Below are 25,819 nucleotides of genomic sequence, written 5' to 3' on the forward strand. Positions count from 1 at the left end.
ATTGAGCTCGCAGGTGATCCCAAAATCCACGCCACACTACCATGCTTACGATTTAAGATACAGGAATCTTGATCGACCAGTGAAAAGCTGCAGGCAGAACTTCTCGACAAGAGCGTAACAGATTAACAGGCCTAATACTTGGAAGGAAGATGATAGTTACGAAGGTGTTCTATTTATTCTGGCAGGATTAAGACAGTTAGACATTCTCTTACATCTCATAATACAATCCACAAATTTTACATTATGTTCGTGTATTGACACACATATTATGAAAAGACTTACTTTGAATGTGAGATACAACACTTATAACAGTGGTTCCTAATCGGAGGAGAAAAATCCAAAATGGTTGATTGTGTTTCAGTCATGAAACTAAATTACTTTTAAAACATTATTACTATTATCACAATTTTCTACGACTTTAACAATGACTACATAAGTTATCAATAATTACTTTTTCCTCAATTGCTGGCGTTAATGTCACCATGTGGTGGAGATCACAAGCACCTCACATAGACCACCGGTTACACAAACATGCGTTGTACTTTGAACTGTACATCTATGACAGTGAAGTAAGACATACTTGAGAAAAGCTAAATATCTCGTGAAAATGTCTTCTGCAACTTGTGGCTAGTTCCTGCAATAGACCAGAAATTGTTTCGTTACTTACTTTGAAACTGATAATGAAGTAATTGGCAGCACAACACTATAGCGCTGTACAAAGAATTATTATAGTTGTTATTGTTAGTAGAGTGGTCAGGCAAAAAGCGTTAACAGCCTCAAGTATTGCAATATCTGCCACTTCAAAAGTAAGGAGTGCAGCAGTCAAGTGATTTACGAATGGTAACAATAGTGCACACATTTTAACTAGGTGGATTTTAAACGGGTGAATCAGGGTGCGGGTGAAGCAAACGCCACTACGGCCAGGAGTAGTGCAGAGAAAGCACGTTTTGTAACAAGTGTCTACCCATGCAGTGGACAGGTAGCTTTCGTGACTTAGTCTTAGGTATCACTCGTTGTTCACCGGGAATTGCTTCATCATTCACTATAGCAAATATACACACGTACACACACACACACACACACACACACACACACACACACACACACACACACACGCGCGCGCGCGCGCGCGCGCGCACACAAACTAATTATAATTTATCTTTCATAATTTTAAACACGAAGGTTTTCGGAGAAAATTCTTTTTCATTCCAACGTTTAGTTAATCGTTAATCATCTACAACTACATGGATACTCTGCAAATAACGTTTAAATGCCTGGCAGAGGGTTCATCGAACCACCTTCACAATAATTCTCTGCTACTCGAAACCCGTACACTGTGAGGAAAATAACGAACACCTCTATCGTTCCGTGCGAGCTCTGATGTCCCTTATTTTATTATGATGATCGTTTCTCCCTACATAGGTCGGCGTCAACAAAATATTTTCGCTTTCGCAAGAGAGAGTTGGTGATTTAAATTTCATGAGAAGATTCCACCGCAGCAAGAAACGCCTTTGTTTTAAACCCTGTATAATTTTAGTGACATTCTCTCCACTATTTCGCGATGATAATAAACGTGCTGCCCTTCTTTGAACTTTCTCGATTAACTCCATCAGTGCTCTATGATAAGGATCCCACACCGCACGGCAGCATTCTAAACGAGGACAGGCAAGTGTAGTGTAGGCAGTCTCTTTAGTAGCTCTGTTACATTTACTGAGTGTCCTGCAAATAAAACGTAGTCTTGGCTTGGCCTTCCCCACAACATTTTCTGTGTGTTCCTTCCAATTTAAGCTGTTCGTAATTGTAACTCCTAGATATTTAGTTGAATTTACCGTCTTTAGATTTGACTGATTTATCGTGTAACCGAAGTGTAATGGATTCCTTTTATCAGTCATGTGGATGATCTCACACTTTTCCTTATTTAGGATCAATTGCCAATTTTTGCACCATAGAGAAATCATGTCTAAATCGTTTTGCAATTTGTTTTGATCTTCTTATGACTTTACTAGTCGATGAACGACAGCGTCATTTGCAAACAACCGAATACGGCTGCTCAGATTCTCTTCTAAATCGTTTATGTAGATGAGGAAGAGCAAAGGGCCTATAACACTACCGTGGGGAACGCCAGAAATTACTACGGATATACTTGATGCCTTTTCGTCAATTACTACTATGACCTCTTTGACAGGAAATCACGAATCCAGTGACATAACTGAGTCGTTATACGATAATCACGTAGTTCATTGCAAGCCGCTTGTGATTTGCAGTGTAAAAAGACTTCTGGAAGTCTAGAAATACGGAATCAATTTGAAATCTCTTGTCAATGGCACTCAAAACTGCATGTGAGTAAAGTGCTAGTTGTCTTTCACGAGAACGATCTTTTCTAAATCCGTGTTGACTGTGTGTCAATAGACGTTCTCTTCCAGGTAATGCATAATGTTCGAATACAATATATGTTCTAAAAGCCTGCTAGATTTCGGCGTTAATTATATGGGCGTGTAACGCAGTGGATTACTCCTACTACCTTTCCGGGATATTTGTGTGACCTGTGCAACTTTCCAGTCTCTGGGTAAGGATCTTTCTTCAAGCGAACGGTTGTATACGATTGTGAAGTATGAAGTTATCGAATCAGCATACTGTGAAAGAAACCTAATTGGTATACGGTCTGGACCGGAAGATTTGCTTTTGTAGTGATTTAATTTGCTTCACTACTCCGAGGACATCTATTTTTACGTTACTCATGTTTGCAGTTGTTCTTGATTCGAATTCTGGAATATTTACTTAGTCTTCTTTGGTGAAGGTAGTCGACAGTATTTCCATTGCTGTCGCGTAGAGAAGGCATTGATTGTATATTGCCGCTAGTATATTTCACATATGACTAGAATCTCTTTGGATTTTCTGCCAGGTTTCAAGACAAAGTTCCGTTGTGGAGCTATTATAAGCATCCCGTATTGAATTCCGCTCTAAATTTCGAGCTTCTGTAAAAGATTGACAATCATGGAGATTTTGCGCGCGTTTAAATTTGGTACGTTTTTTCGTTTCTTCTGCTACAGTGTTCTGGCCAGTTTTGTGTACCAAGGAGGATCAGCTCCGTCATTTGTTAATTAATTCTTCACAAATCTCTCAATTACTACCGATACTAATCCTTTGAATTCAGGCCAAATCCGGTCTACATGTACATTGTTAATTTGGAAGGAGTGGAGATTGTCTCTCAGGAAGGCGTCAAGTGAATTCTTATCTGCTTTTTTGAATAGGTATATTTTTCGTTTATTTTTGGAAAATTTCCGGTTAAAATATTCAATATCGCTACGACAACCCTGTGTTGACTAATCCGTGTATCTACCTTGATGCTTGTTATGAGCTCAAAGTTGAAGATTGGCTTAAAGCTGATGATGGCATGGGAGGAGGGTGGGGAGGGGGTGTGAAATCTTATGGGACTTAACTGCTAAGGTCATCAGTCCCTAAGCTTACACACTACTTAACCTAAATTATCATAAGGACAAACACACACCCATGCCCTAGGGAGGACTCGATCCTCCTCCGGAACCAGCCGCACAGTCCATGACTGCAGCGTTGTAGCCCGCCCGGGGGGGGGGGGGGGGGGGGGGCAGAGTGGTGGAAGCTGCTGAGGGACGAGAGTCGGATAGGAGGGGGGGGGGGGGGAGAGGAGAGAATTATCTAGTACTAGATGATCTCTGATTGCATTCAGGTGTAGTGGTCTAAGGAAGGTTGGGAACCACTCACTTACAAGTAATTATAATATAAATAGTGGACCTCAGTAGAAGCTGTGGTAGGAAAAAGCCTAGTTCATTTTTTTATGGGCGGTAGGATAGAAACTGTATATAACAAACAGGCAGTATTTGAAGTGAGAGAAGGGTTCGGAAAAGAAAGGAATACCAATAATGAGGGGGAAAAACAGAGGCGTAAGTGACGAAAAGATAAGGAATCGTAACTGGGAGAAGGTGGAGGCATTTGCTTTTTGCTTGGCAATGACAAAACTGCTCACATGTTTCAGTTTTTTATGGAAAAGGCACTGAATAGTGCGCAGGGTGGATAACTTGTTTCAGAAGCGGGTAGCAGCAACACGTAAGGCGTTTGGGGAAGACGTTTGCGGATATTTTTGTGTTATTTTTGTGGCTAGGATACTAGATAAGTGAGACCTTGTGTTGCTGTTATGATTATATGACAGATTCCCGATCTCTGACGCGAGATATTTGGGTATATGTACTCTAAGGAGCCAGTGAAGTAGACAGCCTATAGTTTCTAACTTGTCTGGTCGCAGTTGTGCTAACTTGGCGCAAGAGGGACTGACATGGTGAAATAGACAGAGATGCTGCAGGTGGGAAGCACACAAGCTTTCAAGGTTGGTTTTAGTTTTCTAGACCAGTCGTCGTCAAACTGAGGCACGCGGGCAGCACGCGTCCCGAATCATGTTCTCTTGCGGCCCGCGGTTCTCAGCCGTATTTTACAATTGTATACTTCTAAAAACTAACAGCAGAAACCAAAAACGTCAGCTAGCGTTAAGAGCTTCATAAGAGTGCATTTTTCCTGCTCAGTAACTAACAAAAATACTTACAGAGACAGTAATATTTTGTGATGTGTTTAATTTTAATTCGCGTTGGTGAATTTGGCCGTGAGGTATGTGAAGTTTGCCGCTTTCGTCAGGAGCAGGGTGCTACGTAGCGCCGCCAATGGAGGGTTAACAGAAGTGAGAGGGAAGATATTTTACTCTTTGTCTTCCAGTGTTGGCAAATAACGCGCATGCGCAACTAGCACTGGTCAGCTGCCATGGTATAAATGTCAAACGGAAATAACATGGGTTCGTGAATGTGCATTACAGAGGGGGTCATCGTCAAATGTGGTAATGGTTGTGGAAAGTAATATGAAATCAAACTAAGGCTGTTGTAATATAATGCAATGAGTAAAAGAAAAATGATATAGAAAAAATTCAGTAAACTTTTGTGATTGTGTCTCACATTGCAATTACTTTTATTAATTAATACAAGGAGATGTAGGTTACCAGTTAATAGAAAGATCAGTAGGGGAAAGTGTGGTGAAGTGGCCAAGATGCTAAAAGTGGTCATTGCATATTTTTTGTCCTGAACAGCGCTGCTGTGTGGTCAGACTAGTTCTAAAATACTTCACCATCATTGTCAGTGTGATTCTGTAAATAGGCTGTTTAGGTTTTTTTATTGGTAACGCCGCCGCCACGTAGTGCTCTGTATAAAAATCACTGGCTGTGCCGTGTGCAGTCTGTGGCTGTTTTGCATTGTTGTCTGCCATTGTAGTGTTGGGCAGCGGCAGCTGGATGCTAACAGCGCGTAGCGTTCCGCAGTTGGAGGTGAGCCGCCAGCAGTGGTGGACGTGGGGAGAGAGATTGCGGAGTTTTGAAATTTGTAAGAATTGGTGCCACGAACTGATATATATATAATGACTATTAAGGTAAATACATTGTTTGTTCTGTATTAAAATCTTTCATTTGCTAACTATGCCTATCAGTAGTTAGTGCCTTCAGTAGTTTGAATCTTGTATTTAGCTGGCAGTAGTGGCGCTCGCTGTATTGCAGTAGCTTGAGTAACGAAGATTTTTGTGAGGTAAGTGATTTGTGAAAGGTACAGGTTAATGTTAGTCAGGGCCATTCTTTTGTAGGGATTATTGAAAGTCAGATTGCGTTGCGCTAAAATATATTGTGTGTCAGTTTAAGCACAGTCGTGTATAATTTTTCTAAGGGGACGTTTCATATTATATTATCCGCAACACTCTTCAATGGTGATTGTGCGCCTGCACAGTCAAACAGATGGCTGCTGGCCATCTCTACAAGGACTACAGTGGGTCTACACCTTTGATGACCCACCAATACCATTATTTCTACAAGGTCTACAGTGGGTCTGCATCTCTGGTGGCCCACCAATACCGTAATCTCTACCAGGACTACAAGGGGTCTACTCTGTGATGACCTACCTACCAATATTCTTCATAACTTCGACTGACTCTGCTGTGGGTTTGCTCTGTTGTGGCCCATTACCTGTCTGCATGCCAAGAGTCAGCACTGTCTTTCCGTTGGAAGGACAACATTACTTCTTCAAGACTGCATGGAAATCCACTACTTCCGTGTGCATTTTCTTTTACTACTCAGACTTCGAGAAAACCACTGCAATTTTACTTTGATGAATGATCAGGACTGTCTTTATGGACTGTGAGAAAATTTTAGCTTTTGACCAACATTGTATCGATAAGTGTGTGCATTTCATTTCTTTGTCATTGTAATTATGAAAAAATTTTTCAAATCTGTATTGGCCACTGCCCAAAACAATTTGTAATTTTTTTTTGTGGGGAGCATGGGGGCTATGTAAGTAGGCTGTTTAGGTTTTTTTTATTGGTAACGCCGCCGCCACGTAGCGCTCTGTATAAAAATCACTGGCTGTGCCGTGTGCAGTCTGTGGCTGGTTTGCATTGTTGTCTGCCATTGTAGTGTTGGGCAGCGGCAGCTGGATGCTAACAGCGCGTAGCATGGCGCAGTTGGAGGTGAGCCGCCAGCAGTGGTGGACGTGGGGAGAGAGATGGCGGAGTTTTGAAATTTGTGAGAATTGGTGCCACGAACTGATATATATAATGACTAATAAGGTAAATGCATTGTTTGTTCTGTATTAAAATCTTTCATTTGCTAACTATGCCTATCAGTAGTTAGTGCCTTCAGTAGTTTGAATCTTGTATTTAGCTGGCAGTAGTGGCGCTCGCTGTATTGCAGTAGCTTGAGTAACGAAGATTTTTGTGAGGTAAGTGATTTGTGAAAGGTATAGGTTAATGTTAGTCAGGGCCATTCTTTTGTAGGGATTATTGAAAGTCAGATTGCGTTGCGCTAAGAAATATTGTGTGTCAGTTTAAGCACAGTCGTGTATAATTTTTCTAAGGGGACGTTTCAATTCATAGAGTAAGCTTGTTCCGTTATTTTTTAATAAAAACTTTTTTGTTTTTGAATCGTCTGATGTAAGCAAAGTCACCTATATTATTCTTGTTACCTCAGTTTTATTGAGAGCAACAATTTTTACAACATCAATATTTTAACGTCTTTTGGCCTCCAAATATAGTTCGTTCTATTTGTTTCAGTTTAATAGTTTCTTCTGCGGATCAACAACGCTGACGTGGAGTCCGATCAGGAAAAGTGACGACACTACTCGGAAAAAGTGACCAAGGCGTTTACCCCAACAGTAGTTACACCCAATAACACGCGTAATACAATAGATAGAACTGACTTCTAAACACTTTACTATATAAAGCTATTATTATTATTCTCGAATCAGAAGCATACAAATTTACAATTGCCATACACATCAATAAATATATACACACAAATTGTATTTATATTACATGTACCCAGTACTTTACAACCTCCAAGGCGCTTGGAGTGGCTTGCAGGAGACCAATCTTCGTGCAGTATGTAGGGCACAAAAGGCACTGGAGCATGTGGCTTGTTGTTTGTTCTTGTCCACAATCACAGGACGTATCTTCTATTATGAAGCCCCATCTCTTCAGGTTGTCTCTGGATCGTACAACTCCTGATCGTAATCTGTCCAAAGCTATCATCAACCACTGACAACTTACAATTAATTCATATTATTTATAAATGCGTGTGTGGATTTCTAAGGGACCAAACTACTGAGGTCATCGCTCCCTAGACTTACACACTACTTAAACTAACTTAGTTAAGAACAACATACACACCCATGCCCGAGGGAGGATGGCTCTGAGCACTATGGGACTTAACTTCTGAGGTCCCCTAGCACTTAGAACTACTGAAACCTAACTAACCTAAGAACATCACACACATCCATGCCCGAGGCAGGTTTCTAACCTGCGACCGTAGCGGTAGCGCGATTCCAGACTGTAGCGCCTAGAACCGCTCGGCCACTTCGGCCTGCCCGAGGGAGGACTCGAAGCTCCGGAGGGAGGGGCCGCGTACCCGTGCATGGCGCCTCAAACCGCGTGGCCATTCCGAGCGGCATTATTACCATATCTGTTCTGTAATATTTGATCTAACACAAAAGCCTGACTGAAAACAGTCTGTTGAACTCGCTTAGTATCTGCCAGATACTAGGGCGTCAAGATTCCTAGAGAATGTGCCCGAGCATCAGAGAAACAAAGATCGGATCCTGTTACGATGGCACTGCCACTTAGGTGCATAAAACTGATAGCTATGTAAGCCTTCATAAAAAAGATAGCTCCGATATTTTATTTTATTTCCCACTTAAAAATATTTGGTGTGTTACCATTCAATATGTAGAGTCGGAATCTGGAAGCGGTAGGCTTCTATCAGTAACCATGTTGAATTTCTGATTGAGTGGCCGCTTTACAACGCCCCCCCCCCTTTTTCCTAAGCGGCCGGAGGTATTGCCCCAGAATGTCAATATTCGATATTAATCAAAAACGATTGTTTACCACTGGGCTAGCATGGCTGTGTTGGACTGCATGGCAGTAGCGGAGGGTTGGCAGAACGAGTTGTGAGCCTGATACGAACACATGGGAAAGCCTCAACAATAGTGCTGTCCGGTCCAATACAAGAGAGACTGTTCCAATCCATAATAACCCTATTTCCTGTCCCAGATTAATACGATTCCAATTATAGTAATCACGCGCTTATCGCATAGTTAATTTACAAGTCGATACACTTAATCGGCAAATTTACTCATTGACACTGAATTTGTTAGCCATCTGTATCCACCATGTGTTTCCCTGGTGAAGGACCATCTGATGGGGGGGCCGGATGATTTTGAATATCCGCCGATCATTTAAAATAAGAAGTCACAAGATGGCGTAAATCTGTAAGATTCGAACGCTTGCATTCAAATTTATCCAACAGACAAGCAGTAGCTGATGTAGGAGCTTTTCTCGCGCGGTCATTTTCCTGAGCTCACGCGGGCACTCAACCTTTACGCCAAGAGGTCTGTCCGCCCGCCGTCAAACACCACAGGAACAGAGTTCACTGTCTCCCCCCTCCTCCCAGCCCCCCCCCCCCCCCTCCTACAAAGTTAGCTGTGGGAACTACATTCAATCGAAGTGCTGTCTTCCGGGTCCATAAAACCACAGAGGAGCCATCTGAGAGACCCACTCCTCCGCAGACTTGAGACGGGATCACTGCGTTGTAGATCCTACGACAATAGTGCGGAAGTTGCCACCATTGTTATTTGACGTGAGCTGGCTTACATCTCCTTGAAAGAGTTTCGGGCAAATTCAGGTCAATGGGAGCTTGGTCGTGCCGTAATATTATGCTCGGGCACACTTCGCGAATACGCTGGCTGCGCTGCGAGTTGCGGTACCACGCTACATCGCAGTTTCTCCCCACTCCCCCTCCTCCCCCTTCGTGACCGTATCCCGTACGTATGATGGCCGAGGAAACTCTCTTTTGTTAGTTACTCCCAATAGCTCATCTCATTTCACTGAATATAAGTTCCTAAGGACAGGACGACTTAATTCTCTTTGTTTTGTGGTGTGTCTTATGTTACTAACTTTCCCTTCATGAGAACGTCGAATCGATGAATACTCCGGAATTGCAAGCTGATATTATTCCACAGTATACCAAGACCAAAACAATGGTTCAGATGGCTCTGAGCACTATGGGACTTAACTTCTTAGGTCATCAGTCCCCTAGAACTTAGAACTACTTAAACCTAACTAACCCTAGGACATCACACACATCCATTCCCGAGGCAGGATTCGAACCTGCGACCGTAGCAGCATCGCGGTTCTGGACTGAAGCGCCTAGAACCGCTCGGCCACAGCGGCCGGAGTAGTACGAAAAGAAGTCTGATGTCTACGCTAAAGCGGGCATAAGAACGGCAGATAAGAATTCTTTTCCTTGCTACCAGAGAAATGGTAAGATTCAGAACAGCTGAGTCATTTAGTTAACTTCTACAGATGAGGAGGTCACAGAAAATTACACCAAAGTTCTTCACCGCTTTGTGAAACTATATTATTGTACTGTAGAGATATGTTTTACGGAAGTCGGAACTAATTGATTTTTGATGCGACTCAAAAACGGCATGAAAACTTATTTGCATTTGTATGAATGCGTGGTGTCTGTTTTTTCGGACATTTCTCAAAGAACACACGCTACGCGAAATCTGCAGCTGTGCTGTGGTACATATTACGTGAACTGGATGTGGTGGCGCAGGGGTGGGGTGGGAGGGGAGGGGAGGAAGGACAGGAATGGAAAGGGAATGACCTATGATATCAGCTGCATCGAAACTTTATGCGGAATCGGCGGCGACGAGTGAAAATGTGTACCGGACCGTGTCTCGAAACCAATGCAGCTAATATCATTAGTTCCTTCCCTTTCCTTTTTCCCCCTACATCTCAAGTATACGTGGCATTTGCATTTATTTTGAATCTGTGGTACTGTTCGAACCTAACCACTGAAGACAGGTCGTATTTATACCTTCAGGTCTGTCATTTACATAGAGCAGAAGGCCGTCTGCATTGAAATGGTATTAACAGGAAGACGGAACCGACGAGATATCATTGACAAAGAGAACGTACTAGGAGGACAACAGTCAGAGCCTTGTGGCACTTTTCAGAATGACCTTTTATTCCCACGATGTTGCTGTCTGTTTGCCGAGTAGCTGTGGAACACTTCAGTGCACTATCTGAAAATTATATCTGACGGATTTTTCCAGGCGGCATGTCAAAGCTGACGGTATTAAATGTTTTGCTGATATCTGGTAGTGTCTATATTGAGGCCTCAGTGTTGCTTGTCGCACATTTCAGGTCATCAGTTACGTTTATTGAATTCAGAATTGATGCACTGGTGTCCATGTAAAATTATGTTGAATATGTGTAAATATTCTGTCAGCAGATCGTGAAAAATACAGTGATGCAAAAAATAGCAAAACCAAGGAGTTGTGCGACACAAACGAACGTTGGTAGGCTTATTTCTACTTATGAAAGATGATTATTCCAGTTTCTCGTCAGTCGCATAAGAGTGGCGCTAGCAGTCCCTATGAGGACGCAAATCAGGCATGCTTTAAATACACGCAGTAAAGGTCGTGAGCGTTCATTGCCTTTGAAATTGAATCTGGTGAGTTGGTTTTAGTCAAGAATGCCATTAAGGCATTAAAAACGTCATTATCAGCACCTCAGTGAGTCTGAAATGAGGTCGTGTAATAGGGCTATAGAGGATGGTTGTTCCCTCTGCGATACTGCGGAAAGACTTGGCAGGAATGTAGCCATTGTACATGATTGCTGACAGTGGTGGTCAGAAGAATCTACAGTCGCAAAAGACAGGGCTCTAGAAGGCGATGCGGCACTACTAACGGGAGGACCACCATGTTTGGCGTATGGCTCTGGGGATCTTAATGCATCAGCAGCAGCAATATGATTAGCACTTCGCACCACAGAGACACAATGAAGGGCAAGAAATCGGTTATTTTAAGGACAGCACCGAGCCAGAAGCCCTGTACCGTGCATTCCACTGATACCATACCACCGCCATTTGCGGCATCAGTGACGTCAAGCGAGAGTTCATTGGATAACAGGGTGGATATCTGTTATGTTTTCTGATGAAAACTGGTTCCGGCTCAGTGCCACTGACGGCCGTGGGACAATGGAAGCGTCAGATTCCACCCGTCTGCTTTGACTCGTGACAACATTTGGTGTGTGGTGTGTGACGTCATTACGGCACGGAGTTTATGAGTTGGTTGTGTTTGTAGATGTCATCTTGTTGAGTTTGATGGTGCCCTCTGGTGCTGTGAGTGTACGTGCTGAGTATAATGTGCTGTATTGGGTTCATTTGGGCCTTGGTGTTGGATGTATGAAGTCGTTGGCAGTGTTTGTAATTCCAAATGTAAGGTTTGGAAGCTTTTTAAATTAGCTATCAATTTTTTTTGTATGTGTGTTTGACGTTTTCGTTTGGTGTTATTGGTGTATTGTTTGAAGTGTGGTGAGACGTTAATTTTGTGTGTATGTGTGTATGGGGGGGGGGGGGGGGGGGGGGGAGGGGATTGGGATAGCCGACCTAGTTTGCAGCTCCGAAATTTGTTACTGATAAGTAATTGCTGTTTTTTTTTTGTTCATTCATCTCGACTTGTGATGTTTTCATATTTATGGTATACTGTATGTGCTTTAATTTATGTAGGGATGTTTGATTAGTGGATTTTTGAGGTTGTGGTTTTGGTTTTGTATTTTGTTGTTGTAGGTGTAGGTATTTTGATATCATTATCAGTGGTTGACCTATATAGGTGAAGGGAAATATCCGATTCCAATTCCTGTAGTTTTAGTTGTAGGTGTTGGTGTTTTGGTATCGTCACCTGTGGTTGACCTATGTAGGACAAGGGAAGAGTCCGAATCTTGTAAATTTTGTTGTAATTTTTTTCCTTTTTGTTCATCATTTTCTATTTTCGGATCGTGGTGTGTTTGTTTTACTATTATATTTAGCTTGTTCTCAGCCTAAAAACCCCCAATTTGCAGCGGTTCCCCCGTTAGTTTGATTGTATTTTTGGAGGGAGATGTTATTGTCTTATTTATATGTATTTACGTGTTTGTTGCCGTGTGTACGTACTGACGTCATAGACGTTTAGAATAGCCTTATCCGCCATATTGATGACATCATGGGTCAAAGCGGATGGGTGGAATCGGACACTTCTGTAATCCCCGAATCTGTAGTAGAAATAAGTTGATAGAGGAGCTAGATAGGTTGAGGAAGGTGAAGGGTAGTGGGGAATGGGGAATGGGGACTGGCAGTTGGCAAGAAGGCAGCTAGGAGGAGGAGGTACTCAGACAGTTTGTGTATATGCAATAGATTTGACCAACTGTCAGAGTTGTGTGGAGAGGAGCTTCCTGTAGCTGTAGATGTAGGGAACATGGAGCATTCCTCAGCAGTTAGGAGGCTAGCTCAGTTGCAAAGTCAAACAGAAAGAAGAAGGTTCTGCTGTCTGGCAGTTCGCACGGTAGAGGTGTTGGCCAGCAGTCGCAGGAAGTGTTGGAGTGAGTACCAGATCACCATTATTGTGAAGCGCAGTGCAGGGTTGGCTCAGGTAGCATAGGGGAGTTATGTAGGAATTTTATGAAGGAGTATTAGTTAGTGGAGCAGTCCTGATAGGGGCGGAGAATGTAATGTAGGTGGTGACCTGTTAAAGTTAGCTACTCAAACTGGTGGAACTAGCGCGCATTTTGTCCAGCTGTTTCAGCGTTATGATCGGCTTCGTCTTTATGCGGCTGTTAGGCGCGTTAACATGGGGCTGGGGAGGGCGCTGATGGCAGAGCGCTTGGACCACATTTCAATGGTACCAGCTGGGTCTATCAGTAGCTTGGGTTTCACGAGGCATGGCCTGCAACTCAATAGATATGGGAAGGGGAGGCTGGCAAAGCTTATAGGTGACACTGTAGTGAGTGCTGTTAGGATCACTCATGGAAAAATTCCTGTAGTAGTTGGTGTTGGAGCTGAACCTTTTTTAGACTGAAGTCAACTGATAGGTATACCTGCCTAAAGGAAGTCCCTCTAGCTAAGGGCTCACCTTTAAAGGACGTCATGTTTCCAAGCAGAGAAGGATTTAGCATATTTCATCAGAATATAAGAAGTATTAGAGATGATAAAGTTAGTGAACTGCTTATAGATGTTGACTCTCAAATTATTGGTATATCGGAGCAGCACTTAAATAATTTGACAATTCAGAGGCTTCCTTTACCAGGATACAGATTAGCTGGCTGTTTTCCAAGGAGTTCCTTGGCAGTGGGGGAGTGGCTATGTACATAAAAAACAGTATTCCATTTGAGTCCATTGACGTACCACAGCACTGTACTAAACAGATATTTGAATGTTGTGCAGGGGCAGTCGAGCTTAGTGACACTAAACTTCTAATTCTTGTTGCTTATAGGTCCCTAACTCTGACTTCAGAGCATTTCTGCTCACGCTAGAGAGGGTTCTTCATTCACTTTGTAGAAAGTACCATAAATTAGTTATATGTGGTGACTTCAATATAAATTTTGTTTATGATGGTGTAAGAAAAAGGACGTTCTAGATTTCCTAAATTCATATGATCTGATGCAGACTGTGGTTTTTTTTTTCAACTAGGCTGCAGGAGAACAGTCAGTAGCACAGCCATAAACAATATTTTTTGATTCATTCTTCATTACTAGATTATTGTAGTAAAAGGGTGAAAGGCCTTCAGACCTTGATGCACAAATTTTAAAATTAAAAGGCTCTTGTACTCAAACAAGTGTCACATATAATTACAAACTGCGTAGGAAAGTTAATCCAACAGCAATAGAGAGTTTTTTAAACCTTGTCAGTGAACAAGAGTGGCAGGATGTTTATAGTTCCGATATCATAGATGACAAATATAATATTTTCCTTAACACATTTCTCATGTTCTTTGAGAGTTGCTTTCCATTATAACGTTCTAAATGGGGTACTAGCAGTAATAGGCAGCTCAGGTGGCAGTCTTGTGGGATAAGGATATCTTTTAGAACAAAGCGGGAATTATATCAAAATGTTAGTAGTCACAATCAAGCTACAGTAGCTCATTACTGGCGCTTAAAAATGTTATTAGGAAGGCAAAGAGTATGTAATATGCAAATAGAACAGCTAATTCACAGGATAAAATTAGAACCATATGGTCAGTTGTGAAGGAAGTGTCTGGTCAGCAGCACAAGGTCAACGATATAAAGTCAGTTCGTTGTAAAAATATTTCTGTTACTGATAAGTCAGACACATGTATAGTATTTAACAATCATTTTCGGAGCATTGCTGGCGAAGTAAACAAAAATCTAGTTTCTACAGAGAATCATATAAATCTCTAGGCAAATGCCTTTCTGAGATTGATGTCTCAAATACTCCTCTGTGATACAGACAAGAAGGAGATTGAGTCAATAATTAAATTGGTGAAGACTAAGGACTCTCATGGATACGATGGAGTGCCTAGCAGAATATTAAAGTTTTGTGACGCACATGTTAGCCCTGTATTTAGCCATATTAGCAATTTTTCCTTTAGGAATGGTCAGTTTCCTGAACGATTAAAGTACTCATAAGTAAAGGCGCTTTATAAAACAGGAGAAAGGGATAATGTAGACAGTTTTAGACCTATTTCTATGCCATCACTGTTTGCTAAGGTTATTGAAACAGCTGTGTATATAAGGACAATTGATCATTTTGTAGAACTCGATTTGCTATCAACTGTACAGTTCGACTTTAGAAGTCGTCTATCAACTAAAAATGCTATTTCTCTTTTCTATGTGAGGTACTGGATGGGTTAAACAAAAGGTTCTGGTCATGAACCGCGCGGCACCCCCCGGTCAGAGGTTCCTTTCTTGGGCATGGGTGCGTGTGTGTCGCCCTTACCTCAGCGGTTTGGTCCCATACGACCTTACCACAAATTTCCAAAAGGTTTCGAACGCTAAGCATGTTGTTGATTGAACTAAGGCTTTTTATTGCGTTAATCACAAAATATTCCTCCAGAAGTTGGACCATTACAGAATATGGGAAGTAACTCACAATTGGTTCACCACTTACTTTAGCAATAGACAGCAAAATGTCATTATTGACAATGTTGAGAGTGGTTATGATGTGTGGTCTGCGTGGGGTACAGTCAAGTGGGGTGTGCCCTCAGGAATCAGTGTTGGGGCCACACTTTTTCCTTATTCATATAAATGATATACGATCTAGTATTACAGGTAACTATAAAATATTTCTGTTTGCTGACTACACTACCTTGGTGGTAAAGGATGTTGTGTGCAATATTGGCCCAATTTCAAACAGTGCAGTTCATGGCCTAAGTTCATGGCTTGTAGAAAATAAAGCACAGCAAGTCTCAGTTTTTGTAGTCTCTAACACACAATTCGACAAAAACTGACGTTTTAATTTCACAGAATGGGCATATGATTAGTGAAGTTGACAGTTCAAATTTCAAGTGTTCAGATGGATAGTAATCTGTCATGGAAAGGCCACATTCAGGATCTTGTTTAAAGACTCAATGTTGCCATTCGTTCGATACGAAAATTACTCTACTTTGCTTAATTTCATTGGCTTATGTCGTATGGTATTGTATTTTGGGGTAACTATTCCCATTCTATAAGAATATTTTTGACTCAGAAATGGGCTGTTCGGGCAATAAGTGCTGAAAGTTCACGAACCCCTTGTCGACCCCCGTTCACGAGTCTGGGTATTTTGACATTGGCTTTTCAATATATATATTTGTTGCTGTCATTTCTTCTTAACAATATCAGCTTATTCCCAAGACTAAGCAGCTTTCCCTCAGTTAATACTTAACAGAAATGAAACCTGCATTTGGATCGGACTTCCTTAACTTTTGTGCAGAAAGGTGTGCAGTAGACTGCTGCATCCATTTTCAATAAGCTACCGCTCTAATTCAAAAATCTTAGCAATAATACACACGTTTTCAAATCGAAACTGAAGAGTTTCCTCATGGGTCACTCCTTCTGTTCTGTCGAGAAGATCCTTGAAAAATTAAGCTGATTCTTATTGTATTGTTGATTGCCTTTACTTAGAATTATGGACTCACTTTTTTCGCGTTTATAAACATTTTATTTTTATCTGTTATTACTTTTATGTTATAATTTCATTTACTGACATGTTTCATGACCTTGGAGATTTGCTCCTCGATTTGGTAATACATAATTTGACGTGTAAAATTAATAAATCCGTCACCTGTACAGCACAATGCAAGCAAGTTTGTATGCTTGCATTCAACATTCTGAGAGTTACACTGGTTATTAATGTACCAGCATTTCCCATTAGCAATGGCTAATCTCGCCCTGATGTTACCCCGTAATCTTGAAGTGGTAGTCACTTAAGCATGTAACCTAGACAAATAAATTCCCGAAATTTCTATATTCTACATTAATTATTTTTTGACGTTGTTATTTTTTTCAGTCAGTTTATACTCTTGGTATTTGGACTAAGCGTGTAAGATACTGATTGACTGTAATCAGAAGGTGACTGTGGGTTTTCACTCTTAAGAATAAATCACACCGTGAACTTTTGCACACAACAGGGTAAGTTCCCTTCACGAGAGAATAATTAAAGATGTCTCCCAAGCTATCCGCAAGATTCTTGTTCACGCTAATGCTGATATTATCATTGGACATCGCTCCAGAAGTGATCCTCATTATTACATTTTCTCGTGGCGTTAACTGTGTCTTGTTTTAAGTGGAAAGTGTCATTCTTTGTAGCATGGGGGTGGATTTTTGCCGAAAAGATTCACTCCGTTCTTGAGCTGAGATAAGAAAACAGTTTTTGATTTTGTCTTTCCTGTAACCAGGCCAAAGGAGATTCTTCCATGGACTAGCACGGTTCGTATCCTTACTCTCAATAGAATGATCTAGATTTTAGAATTTCGAACACATTACTTAACTCTGTTTAGCAGCTTATTCTGGCGTATACTTGTGATTTACCTTGAAACTCCTTAGAGTAGCATCCTTGTTATTCACAATTTGATATAATTCGATTGTTAGCCAAGGAGCTAGAATTTGGCTTCTCAGATTGAATGTGTAGGAGCATGTTTGTTGAAGGAAGTCGTTCAGCTTATCAGTAAATTCTTGGATTTAGTGTCTATTCTGGGAGCCACTTATTATTAGTTCTTGTGTTTCTGAGCAGTTATCTGTTAGAGCATCACGATTTATTTCCCTTCAGTCCAAAAAGTTCTGGGACTGTATATAAAAAAAAAAAACAGGGCAACGTGAAGATGCTCTTTCAACGTTTCTCATGTTCTACATAGTCTCCCTTTAATATGACTACGATACTACTATTTGAAATTGTAAGAAACGTCCTGTGAGGTGTTGTACAAGTAGCGCGTCACATTCATTTGAATGTCGGTTACCTCGTCAAAGCGTTGTCAATTCGTATGAATTTCCGCACTTCGACGTTTTGTGGTAGGTTCATATTGAGAACACCAAGTCTTGTCGTCTGTGATTTTTTTTTTTTTCAGACAAGAAGTATCCGCGTTTTCCATTTCAGTCAAGTAGACGCAGTCGAATAAGCGGAAGAAACTTCGCACACACTTTTTTGTTCTTGAAAACATTCTTGAGAATGTCTTGGACACTAAATATACAGGTGTAGTTCCGTTGCAATTTGTGATACTACAACGCTGACACACTACGGTCGCACGCCCACTGCTTCGGTAAAGTGATGGACTTTCTTCAAATAGTTCAAACGGCTCTTAGCACTAATGGACTTAACATGAGGTCATCAGTCCCCTAGACTTAGAATCACTTAAACCTAACTAACCTAAGGATATCACACACAACCATGTTCGAGGCAGGATTCGAAACTGCGACCGTAGCAGAGGTCGTCTTGTGATGCCTATTTCCAGGACGATTTCTTGAAGACAGTCAAGTCGGCCGCAGTGACCGAGCGGTTCTAGGCGCTTCAATCCGGAACCGCGCTGCTGCTATGGTCGCAGTTTCGAATCCTGCCTCGAGCATGGATGTGTGTGATATCCTTAGGTTAGTTAGGTTCAAGTAAAGTCTAGGGGACTGATGACCTCAGATGTTAAGTCCCATAGTGCTCAGAGCCATTTGAACCATTTGAAGACAGTGCACCATTTTACCGCAGCCGTCTGGCGGAAACGTGAGCACTTAAGACTGCCGCCTGCCCCACGTAGCAGCAGACAAAGCAAGTGGGACGTCAGGTCGATGGCATGAAGGGCGGGCGGTCTCGACAGAGCTGCAGAAGGCCGCCTCGCATCGTCCGTCCAGAGGTGGCTGGCGTGACAGCTGACGCTGCGTGATGTCAACGTAATGGGCTCCCAACTGGCCCTTCAGTCGATGCCGCAGCGTGGGCCGCTGACGTATGCAATCAACAGAGTGGTACGGCCGATAAGATCCAGCAGGCAGTAGGTTAAAGTTGCAGGTGCTACACGCCGCGCTATCCCCGAGATACATTTTCCGGCCATTATTAGCTGCACCGGGAAGGATAAGAAATGACGAAATTTTACTTGCTGTGCATACATACAGTAGGAGTAACAATACATGATTAAATTTGTAGCTAATTTGGAGGTATACGGTGTAGGAAGTATTGTACACAGGGATGTCACTTTTGATAGTGACAACGGCTCTAACTCGGATGACATCAAGTCGAAATGGGCTTGGTCAACAAATATGGTAGCTACAGGGAGTCTAGCTAAAAAGTCACTGATTTCATAATTAAATATCTCGAAAACTGAGGCCGATAGACGGGTGCAGCAAACTATATGTTTATTGTGAAGACTGTAAGAATTTTACAGGTAAGTTATACAGAAGTTTCGAAATCAAAAAGCTGCTAACATATGGCGCTGTAGTCTCAATATGTAGTGTCTATAAATAGTGGTTCGCAGCTCATTGCAATAAATCTGCTAATTTTGTCTCCCTCGATCGAAAGACAGCTTATGACAGTGTATGGCATTCCAGTCTCCTTTTCAAACTCAAGACTTGCGCACTTCTAGTTAATTATGTCCGCCTAATTACATCCTACTTCTCTAATCGCCCATCTTCTGTCCCCATTAACGACATAATTTCCCCATACCTTCCATCCCACTGCTAGCCCAAGGCTCCATCGTCGTTCCTCTACTCCGCTGATACAACCAAACCGCCTCCACCAGTCTACCTACTTCAGTGTGCTGATGACATGTCCTCGCCTCTATCCTACACTACACAATTCCCATCGATCCATCCAAGTTCAATCAGTTTATCTCCTGGTGCAACAGTACTAACCATTGACCATGCAAACCTCATCTGCAAACCATCCATAGTAAGCACGCAACAAACAAAAATTACTAACTGGTCGCACTCGGGTATTGCACACCTACAAACCTTAATCCGACTCACCCCACTGTTGCATGCATATCTGACTCCCCCACCCCCTCCCTCCTCCCGCAAGTTCTGTAGGTCCCTCCAGATCCTAGAACGCCATGCACTCCGCCTCACTTTCCGCATCTTTTACCCTTTTCCCACAAGGTTCCTTTATCAACTTACCAATTTCCCACCTCTCTTCACTAATACTGAATACATCCAAACAAACTACACCATCCGCAAACTTCAATAATCTTATAGAGCCCTGCCGTGACTCTAATGACACAGCCCCCCAATCCTACACCTACAGGGTGTTACAAAAAGGTACGACCAAACTTTCAGGAAACATTCGTCACACACAAAGAAAGAAAATATGTTATGTAGACATGTGACCGGAAACGCTTGCTTTCCATGTTAGAGCTCATTTTATTACCTCTCTTCAAATCACATTAATCATGGAATGGAAACACACAGCAACAGAACGTAACAACGTGACTTCAAACACTTTGTTACAGGAAATGTTCAAAATGTCCTCCGTTAGCGAGGATACATGCATCCACCATCCGTCGCGTGGAATCCCTGATGCGCTGATGCAGCCGTGGAGAATGGCGTATTGTATCCCAGCCATCCACAATACGAGCACGAAGAGTCTCTACATTTGGTACCGGGGTTGCGTTGACAAGAGCTTTCAAATGTCCCCATAAATGAAAGTCAAGAGGGTTGAGGTCAGGAGAGCGTGGAGGCCATGGAATTGGTCCGCCTCTACCAATCCATCGGTCACCGAATCTGTTGTTGAGAAGCGTACGAACACTTCGACTGAAATGTGCAAGAGCTCCATCGTCCATGAACCACATGTTGTGTCGAACTTGTTAAGGCACATGTTCTAGCAGCACAGGTAGAGTATCCCGTATGAAATCATGATAACGTGCTCCATTGAGCGTAGGTGGACGAAACTAAAATGAACTCTAACATGGAAATTAAGCGTTTCGGGACACATGTCCACATAAAATCTTTTCTTTATTTGTGTGTGAGGAATGTTTCCTGAAAGTTTGGCCGTACCTTCTTGTAACACCCTGTATAAACCTTTAAAATACTCCCCAACAGAAATTTCAAACACTCCCTCACTCAGACAATGAGATCTGTCCCAATGATTATGCCTCCTACCATCTCTCCCTCACCTATTCCACTCCACGCCAGGGCTCCTTGTCCCTCTCCATCCACCCCGACCCCTTTCCTCTTAATACCACTACCCCACCCACTCACCAAACTTCTCTGCACCCTCTGCCTTTCCTACCTCGCCCCCTAACACCTACCCTTATCGTACCTGACAGCCCCCTGTCTTTCCTACCCCTCACCCTCGGTCTCTATGGAACATGTGCTCCTGAAATTGTTTTCTTCCAATGAAGGTACCTCAGACTTCAAGTGAAAGCGCACTGCACTTTCTTTGAAGAATTTCACTTGTGCAATGTGGTTTTAAAATGTACATAAACATATCAAAAAAGTTTTGCATCACCTTGGTTCCGAGAGTACCGTAACCTGTACAGAAAATTGGAATAGAGATCAACATAAACAACATTTCTGCCCTTTTTAATGCTCATGAAAACCACACATTGCATGTTGTACCACCATACAGCAAGACCTTCAGAGGTAATGGTCCAGATTGCTGCACACACCGGTACCTCTGATACCCAGTAGCACGTCCTCTCCCATTGATTCGGCCGCAGTGACCGAGCGGTTCTAGGCGCTTCAATCCGGAACCGCGCTGCTGCTATGGTCGCAGTTTCGAATCCTGCCTCGAGCATGGATGTGTGTGATATCCTTAGGTTAGTTAGGTTCAAGTAGTTCTAAGACTAGGGGACTGATGACCTCAGATGTTAAGTCCCATAGTGCTCAGAGCCATTTGAACCATTTTCTTGCATTGATGCTCGCCTGTATTTATCGTGGCATACTATCCACAAGTTCATCAAGGCACTGTTGGCCCAGATTGTCCCACTCCTCAACGGCAATTCGGCGTAGATCCATTAGAACGGTTGGTGGGTTACGCCGTCCATAAGCAGCCCCTTTCAATCTATCCTAGGCTTGTTCAAAAACTCTATGGGCTTAAACCTAACTAACCTAAGACACCACACAAAACCCAGTCATCACGCGGCAGAGAAAATCCCTGTCCCCGCCGGGAATCGAACCCGGGAACACGGGCGTGGGAAGCGAGAACGCTACCGCACGACCACGAGCTGCGAACCCTAGGCTCGTTCGATAGGATTCATGTCTGGAGAACATTCTGGCCTCTCTAATCGAGTGAAGTCGTTATCCTGAAGGAAGTCATTCATAAGATGTGCACTATGGTGGCGTGAATTGTCGTCCATGAAGACGAATGCCTTGCCAGTATGCTGCCGATATGGTGCACTAACGGTCGGAGGATGGAACTCACGTATCATACAGTCGTTACGGTGCCTTCCATGATCACCAGCGGCATACGTCAGCCACACATGTACCGCGCTGCATGGTGTCGTGGTTGCGAAAATGGACCTCACCATGGACGTAGGGAGTGAAGTTGTGCATCATGCAGCCTATTGCGCACGTCCTGTGGCTACACACAAGGCATTATGCAACATGGTGGCGTTGCCGTCAGGGTTTCTCCGAGCCATAATCCGTAGGTACCGACCATCCACTGCAGTAGTAGCCCTTGGGCGACCTGAGCGAGCCTTGTCATCGACAGTTCCTGTCTCTCTGAATCTCCTCCATGCCCGAACAACATCGCTTTGGTTCACTTCGAGATTCCTGAACACTTCCCTTGTTGAGAGCCCTTCCTGGCACAACGTAACGATGCGGACGCGATCGAACCACGGTATTGACCGTCTAGGCATGGTTGAACTATAGATAACACGGGCCGTGTACCTCCTTCCTAGTGGAATGACCGGAACTGATCAGCTGTCGGACCTCCTCCGTCTAATAGGCGCTGCTCATGCATGGTTGTTTACATCTTTGGGCGGATTTAGTGATATCTCTGAACAGTCAAAGGGACTCTGTCTCTGATACAATATCCAGTCAGCGTCTATCTTCAGGAGCTCTGGGAACCGGGGTGATGCAAAACATTTTTTGTTGTGTGTATTTTCATTTCTTAGCTGTTCATCCTATGACGTTTTAATTATAAAAGAAAACAGTTTTTCATGCTTTCTTTATGTAGTTCCAAACAATTCAATACTGTTTATTGTTTTTAAAACCATGTATAAAGTTTTTCCTTTAATAACAGTTCCTATCATTTTTGTAATGGTTTTAAAGTGTTTATGGCTGAAGAGTGGAACAGTGCACCGCTGACAGGGATAAAATACAAATAAAGGAAAAATATCAGAGCGATCAGTTTCTCCCTTTAGACGTGAAAGGAGGTTAGCGTGCCAAAGGAAAAGGAGGAAATCATGTGTTCCATTGAACAACGTCTTTTTCTGGGAACCGGGGTGATGCAAAACATTTGTTGTTGTGTGTATTTTCATTTCTTAGCTGTTCATCCTGACTTTGCGAACCAGCTTCTCACAGTGATTGATTATGAAGGTTTTGATGTTGGCTGAACCTGGTTCACAAATGAAGCACACTTCCAGTTGAATGGAGTCATGAATAAAAAAAACTAACGTCTTTTGCATTTCTAAAACCGCCATTTGTGTGAACCGAAATAACTCTTTCCCCATAGTTTGTGCTATGGTACGCAGCAGAAGCATTATTTGTCTTTTTTCCGTACGAGAAACGGTCATTAGTGACCGTTACGTTGCGATTTTGGATCTACTGATCGCCACACAGCTAGCGTTGAAGACCGACCAGGCACCATCGATTGGTTCAAGCAAGATGGAGCCAGGCCACATCGCACTCAACAGATGTTTCGCTTTCTTGATGAACACTTCGGAAATAGAATCACTGTACTTGATTGTTTCCAATTTACTGGCGTAGGGATGAAATGGCCTTCATATTCACCCGATCTCCCTACTTTTCGTGGAGCACGTTCAGAGACATTATCTATCGGACCATTCCATCAAGCTGAACGAGCCTGAATCGGTGATCTACATCTACATCTACATCCATACTGCGCGATCCACCTGACGGTGTGTGGCGGAGGGTACCTAGAGTATCTCTATCGGTTCTCCCTTCTATTCCAGTCTCGTATTGTTCGTGGAAAGAAGGATTGTCGGTATGCCTATGTGGGCTCTAATCTCTCTGATTTTATCCTCATGGCCTCTTCGCGAGATATACGTAGGAGGGAGCAATATGCTGCTTGACTCCTCGGTGAAGGTATGTTCTTGAAACTTCAACAAAAGCCTGTATCGAGCTACTGAGCGTCTCTCCTGCAGAATCTTCCACTGGAGTTTATCTGTCATCTCCGTGACGCTTTCGCGATTACTAAATGATCCTGTAACAAAGCGCGCTGCTCTCCGTTGGATCTTCTCTATCTATTCTATCAACCCTATCTGATACGGATCCCACACTGGTGAGCAATATTCAAGCAGTGGCCGAACACGTGTAATGTAACCTACTTCCTTTGTTTTCGAATTGCATTTTCTTAGGATTCCTCCAATAAATCTAAATCTTGCATCTGCTTTACCGACGATCAGCTTTATATGATCATTCCATTTTAAACCACTCCTAATGCCTACTCCCAGATAATTTATGTAATTAACTGCTTCCAGTTGCTGACCTGCTATATTGTAGCTAAATGATCAGGGATCTTTCTTTCTATGTATTAGCAGCACATTACACGTGTCTACAATGCGATTCAATTTCCATTCCCTTCACCATGCGTCAATTCACTGAAGATCCTCATGCATTTCAGTACAATTTTCCATTGTTACAACCTCTCGATATACCACAGCATCATCCGCAAAAAGCCTCAGTGAACTTCCGATGTTATCCACAAGGTCATTTATGTTTATTGTGAAAAGCAACGGTCCTACGACACTCCCCTGAGGCACACCTGAAGTCACTCTTACTTCGGAAGACTTGTCTCCATTCAGAATGACATGCTGCATTCTGTTATCTAGGAACTCTTAAATCCAATCACACAATTGGTCTGATAGCCCATATGCTTTTACTTTGTTCATTAAACGACTATAGGGAACTGTATCGAACGCCTTGCGGAAGGCAAGAAACACGGCATCTACCTGGGAACCCGTGTCTATGGCCCTCTGAGCCTCGTGGCATCTAAATCTAGTTATACTGAGGCACTACAGGATGTAAGAGCAAATTTCTTTTTTCGTTTGCGCCACGTTCGTACTGCGAGTGGCGGACATTCCTAAAACATTCTGGTGCGATTGCAGAGACTGCTTGCAGAGGACAAGTTTAATTATGCACGATGATTCTGTACAAGCTGTTAGTGGCTTCTCGAACTATTTCGAAGCTTTGGCTTTGGCATTGGCATTGGCGAGGGCTGCTGGGGCCACCAATTACTGAATCCGCAGCCACTTCAACCTCCGTCTACAATTTATCGTGGAGAGATCAAGCTACAGTGCGTAGGGTACTAGAGTCACTTTATAATATAACTTCAAGCTTCACTTTGAAGACTTGCGTTCAGATTCAATGAACAGCGAGCTTTCAAATCCAACCACATATGTAACGTAGCCCTCCTGTCTCTTCAGTTACCACCACGACACTCACGGTGCAACTTCAAGATTGCAATTATTTGTCTTCCGCGACCCTTTTATCAGGTGTGCCAAGGTTTCATTACAACAATATTACCATTTGTTTGCCTACTATTTTATGAATAACTTTAAAGGAATAAACCAAAGTAATTGTTGTTCTTGTTTCATTTTGTAGTCACTGGATCCCATATTCATTATTTTGGAGGGTAATTAATTAACATATGTTAGATAGAGGACCCATTTACATACAATAGTGGTTTGATAAGTCGGGTTAGAATGCAAGAGAAAATGTTTGTTTGGTAAAGAACTCACCTTACTTCTCGACATAGTCTCCTTTGAGAGATATTCACCTGGTCCAGCAATCCTCAGCTTGTTCATTCCATTGGCAAAATAGGTTCTGTCAGACTCTGCAAAAGGCTCGTTGACTGCAA

Source organism: Schistocerca gregaria, chromosome 1 (assembly GCF_023897955.1).
Source record: "Schistocerca gregaria isolate iqSchGreg1 chromosome 1, iqSchGreg1.2, whole genome shotgun sequence".
Lineage (NCBI taxonomy): Eukaryota > Metazoa > Arthropoda > Insecta > Orthoptera > Acrididae > Schistocerca > Schistocerca gregaria.